The 5670-nt window shown below is 38.0% G+C and overlaps 1 protein-coding gene across 1 annotated transcript in view; it reads left to right on the forward strand.

The window, feature by feature from the left end:
• Nucleotides 1-219: 219 nt before the first annotated feature.
• Nucleotides 220-5670, forward strand: part of LOC107040318 (ly6/PLAUR domain-containing protein 6B) — a 53638-nt gene continuing 48187 nt past the window's right edge. The window contains exon 1 of the mRNA XM_015260356.1: nt 220-296. The gene's annotated coding sequence lies outside the window, so the exon portion shown is untranslated. The remainder of the gene's footprint in view (nt 297-5670) is intronic.

Genomic DNA, 5670 nt, shown 5'->3' on the forward strand with positions numbered 1-5670 from the left:
AGAATGATTTTCTAAGGAGTTGTGGAAGGTGGGAAAATTGAAGTCTCGAGATGTGTGCTTACGGAGGAACCTAAACACACAGGACTTTCGCGTCAACGGATTTTGAGCGACAAGGCGAGTTCTCAGTGCGGGGCGGGGGGAGGAGGTGTGAGGGTGGATGCATTCCCTCCAGGGTGGGTGGCAGCCAGTGTTACGTATACTTGGTTTCAACAAGTTTACAAAGTGAACCTCATCCGTCCTTTGATGGCCTACTCTCTCGTGAGAGAGCTGTTTCTCGTGTGTACAAGGAGGGCTGAGTAAGTATACTTTGCATACTTGGTTGCAGTGCAGAATATTTTTTCTATTCTATTTTGATTGAGGTGTTTCGAGGTGGCTCACCGCAATTATAATACTCTTGTTGGTCAAGGATACCCAAATATCTTTTACAGTTCCGAATTGACAATTCAAATTTGTCAATTAAATTGCGTGAGAAAAATTTGAAAAAAATCATGAATTGAGTGTCATTAAAATTGCATTTTGCACAGAATTATTATTTTTTTAAACATTCGTTGTTTATAAATGAATAATTGAAATTGTTTAAACTTTGGGAAACCTTGTTTTTTCTAGGCATGAAATTGATCTCTGGCAAAATGTTGAATTTGAATAAAGTTGTTACGATTCCGAGCAAATGATTTTTATGGTGGAAAATTAATTGGTTATTAGGGTTTATAATTTTTTTACGATTTTTAAGATGTTTTTTAACGGTTCAATATCGAAATTCAAATTTAGACCTGCAAAATTTAAATTATCAAATCATCGTAAAATGTCAATAATAATTTTTGAAACATTTTTTTACTCGATAATTCATGTCAAACCATGCTGACAGTTTTTTCATTCATCTGTTGTTTAAAAAAATAATTTCTCATTTTTTTAATGTTTTTCATCCCTAAATCCCTTGGGAAAACTAAGTAAACGATTTTCAAAAAAATTATACGAAGTTATCAAAATTGTGCAATTACCGATTGTTTCAACAAACATAAAATTTTCCATTGATAATAATTTGTAAAATCAAGTTACTAGTAATTACTAACGACTTCGCACGATGAAATTCTCCCATATCCGCTCTAAAAACAGAAGTGATGACTAAAATTCCCACCCCTTGAAAAAAAAAATGGAGCATTCCCATTTTTTCGTTTTATTTCAAATCAATAACCGTGGGATGGTGCTCGCGCTAATTCCGATGTGTGCACGGTTGAATTTTCCATCCACAACGTGTGAGTTTGTCTCTGGCAATCGGAGCAAAACTAAATTGTGATTCACCTCCCTCTGCCCATCCCCATTAACACGAGGAAGGATATTTCACGCTCTTTTTTTCTCCTCTTGATATTTTTTCAACAATTTAATTTTCGTTTTTTGGTCTCATTTAATGCCAGCGCGGATACTCGGGGGGAATAATTTTGCTAATTATCAAAATTAGTGAGTGCACTCTTGAGGGAGTAGTAACTCGAGTTGGTCCATTCACTGCGATGGAGAAACGGCTGGGAAGGGGAANGGGGGGGTGGGTGGAGGTGGCACGGAGACTGGATACATAGAGGTCGTAGGTCACGTAGGTCCTTCGAGACCGCAATGCGGAATGCGAGCGACGTTTTCATAATGATAACAATGATGACATTAATCGGGATGAGAGGGAGACAGTGACGGTTGAAAAATATGTAATTAAAGGGTATCGGTGAGAAATGTTGAAAATTTTTGACTTATATTTCCACTGAACTTGTCGGAAATTTTTATCAAGTAACAGTTCTGCGGGAATTCCAAAAAAATTCGTCATCGAAAATTTGATTTTCAGAAAGTATGGAGGCGAGGTCGAGCCCGCGCGAAGTATCCGTTTATTTGTCTCTCCAAAAGGCAACCTTGGACCTTATGACGGTTCAATTTCAAACTTTTGCTAGAAAAATTGAGACAAGCCTCAAGTACTTCAATAATTCCGACATACAACTCATCTTTAAACGTAAAAAATTCCAGAGGCAGGGTTAATCATGCGCCAAGTACCCGTTCATTCTCTTCCAAGACATGATCCCAAACGTTTGAACGAATACTTGGCGCACTTTTCAGTTTGCCTCTGGAATTCTCGAAATTACGGAAATTTGTGAGCAATCTTATAAATTTTTCAGTTTCGTGGAAATTTCATAAAATTTTGTCATTAAAAATCGACAATTCAATGAGAAAATCAATGAAAACCGCGAATGAAATCGTATGGGTCTGGGAGACCCGGGATCGATTCCCGGCTGGGTGAAGCGAAAATTTTTTCTCTCTAAAATTCTAATTCTCTTAGAATTCTTTAATGCCTAAAGGAGGTTAGGCGGTGTATGAGGTGAATTTGAGAGTGAATTTCTGTGGTTCCCGGTAGCTTTGTCGGTAAGAGTGCCCGGCCCGTATCTGGGAGACCCGGGTTCGATTCTCGGCTGGGTGAAGCGGAAATTTTTTCTCTCTAAAATTCTAATTCTCTTAGAAATATCATGGAATAAATATCATGGATCGCCTACAAAATTCAACCATTTAATTATCTCGATATTTATACTGCCTGACGTGAAAATATTAGAGTGAAATACTCATCACTGAAGTTTTATTTGGAGGACCGTAGAACTATCCTCTTGAGCGTTGATTGGATCCTCCTCGACGAAGCTACAGCAAAGACCCGGGGGGAGAGGGAGGGAGAGGGCTTGAACTTAAGGATTGTTTTATTCCACTTTCTCAAACCCTTATCGCCCAAGTAGTTGAACCGGAAAGTCGTCTTAACCATTCCAGAAATAAAAATTAATCTGACGCTTTATTTTACTTCACCAAGAAGACGTTTTGTCTGTCTTTTTTGTCTTTTTATTTTTTGTCGCTGGAGACAATTTCCTGTCCTCCACCGATTCTTTCTTCCATTTAATGAGAACCATTGCCGCTTTTTTGCCGGGTATTTTGAGCTTACCCCCATTCAGAGGATAAGAGGTGTACTCTAATCCCTCGGGTTATCCCTGTGAAATAGGTAACAATAGGGTTTTTTTTTAAATGAACATTATTTTCTTTGCTGGGTGGCAAAACAGGTATTTCACTTGAGGATATCCGTGCGGGGGAGTGTATCCGTGCGGGGGAGTCATCTTTTTTGAGATGGCTGAATACTTCTCATAATTCTGTTCTAAAACATTGTTCAAAGGTAGTCATAAATAAATGAACAAAAGAGTGATTGATCATCCCTGATGATTAACCTCACTTCATTCTCATCACTGGAGCGGAAGTGGCGCCTCGTAGTATGTCAACTCCGAAGTGTAGGGAGTTGTGACGTAATTTACACTCCTCAAGAAATTTTTGAAGATGTTTATAAAATCAACGAAGTGATAAAAGTCAATGTATTCCAATGATTCCTTCATAAATCACATGAAAGCCATCTTTAGACATGCAAAATTTCAGAGGCAAGGTCAAACATGCGCCAAGTACCCATTCATTCTCCTCCGAACGTTTGAACTGGTACTTGACGCATTTTGCACTTTACCTCTGGAATTCTCGTAATTGAGGAAATTAATGAGCAATATTATAAATTTTGCAGCTGAAATTAGCATTGAACTTGTCAGAAATATTCCTCAAGTGACAGGGAGAGAAATGTCCAGTAAAAATTACAGAATTCACAATTCACTCACCGATTACGGAATCGACTCAGAAAATTTAAGTGACGGTATCGTAATTTTTCACAGGAGATTCAGATAATAAAAATTTACGAACGTTCCGGAAAAATTCTGTGACAATTCTCTAAAATTTCCTACAACCACATTTCGCTCCGGAATTACAGAAAAGATACGTAATTTTTATTGAATATTTCTCTCCGTGCGGATTTTCAAACAATGTTGTCATTGAAAATTTTATTTTCAGTAATCATAGAGGCAAGGTCAACCCTGATGAACGAAAATATATTCCAATGATTCCTTCATCAAGAGAAAAAAAAGTATAAAACATGCCTATTTATGAAATAATTTGTCTCCCGTTTCTCCCATTCCTCCCCAATAAATCCTCCTATTGATTCACTTCGCAATTACTAATGCAAAAAAAATTTTTATCGCGGCGTTCAATTTCCCCTTTGTTACTCCCCCAACAAACAAATAAAAAGTGCCATTAATGCAATCGGAGAAAAATGAATTGTCCCGCACACAAGTACATCTCTCAGGATCCCAAGCAGTTTAAAACTGTCTGCCGCAAAGTTGTTGCGCTTTGTCTCAACAAAGAAAAATTGTGAGAAAATCAACCATCGTAGTTTAGCCCCCATCCTGGGCAAAAGGAGGTAGAAGTAAGCAAAAAAATAGATCGATACTGTTACCCAGATGAGGCACCCCAGAGAAGGCGTTCGGAGTTGAAATTTACCACGTGTCGTCTCCGTTTCGGGGGAGTGGTGGGAAAAAAAATGAAATAAAAAATTCATGAAAATCGGTGATTGATCAGATCCTAACGGTTGAACTTCAAACTCCGGCAGGAGATCAATATCTCTTGTAGCTACACCCTCACCCCCCACCCCCTTCACCGCCCGTTCGCCAGTCGACCTGATGCCTCGGTGACCCTAACCTCCTAAATTCCACCCTAAGCAGTCCATTTTCATTGACCCAGAGCAGCACTTAGCCAATCACAAACAGTTTACCACTTTATCCGGGGAATTCGAAATATTTACCGAATCCATTGTCTACCCATTTTTGCCACTAGAATCGTCCTACCCCCTTGTTGAACGATACAATCTATTCCAATTAAGGATGGGGTAAAACCGCAGCCGGTGGGGAAAAAAAAAGTTTGGACTTTTTAGGTTAGAAATACATTGCAACATTGTTTGGGGCATTTACGCGACTGATGGTCATTCTGAATTAATCCGGAACTTGCTTGGTTTTAATAGTCCTATTCAATGATTTTCGATATTTTTTTTACCGGCGTTGTTTGACGACATTCTTAATTAACTTCATCGTACCATAAACTCTCGGGAATTTTAGACAAGGTCAATCCCGCGCCAAGTATCCGCTTAGTTATCTCTAGAGAAATTGAAACATACCTCAAGTATCTTCTCAATAATTCCTGATCATTCTAACGTGAATATCATCCAAAACTTATCTTTAAACATAAAAATCCCGATCCCATTCTCATCTGAATTCTCCAAAATTCCAGAGGAAAAGTCAAACATGCGCCAAGTATCCATTCATTCCTCTCCAAATCGTAACCATTTTCTTACTTCATATTTTCGGAATTAGGTTATAAATCACTAATTTGAGATTCACATTTCAGTAGAAATTATTGTCCTCTTTTTTTATCAGCTCCATGTGAACTTTCATATCCTAACCTAAAAATGAAGAAATCCATCGAATTTCTCGTCACCATCAACTCATCAGACCTAAACCGTTACTGTTCAGACCTAAACAATAATTCAAAAATTTTCACAACAAAGTCAAACATGTGCCAAGGACTCGTTCATTTCTTTCCAAATCATAACCATTTTTTTACTTCTTGTTTCGGAATGAGGTTCAAGCGACCGAATTAGGTACTTTTTAGGGGGAAAGTCGACTTTCGCCAAAATCGAATTTTTTAGCCGGCTGAACGTTGATTCCAACTATTTAAGAGACGGGTTATTCAGAATTCTCAAAAGTATGTGGAAAAAATGAAAACTGAAAAAGTTTTTTTTTT

Source organism: Diachasma alloeum, unplaced genomic scaffold, assembly GCF_001412515.2.
Source record: "Diachasma alloeum isolate Michigan unplaced genomic scaffold, Dall2.0 Dall_scaffold_00327, whole genome shotgun sequence".
Taxonomy (NCBI): Eukaryota; Metazoa; Arthropoda; class Insecta; order Hymenoptera; family Braconidae; genus Diachasma; species Diachasma alloeum.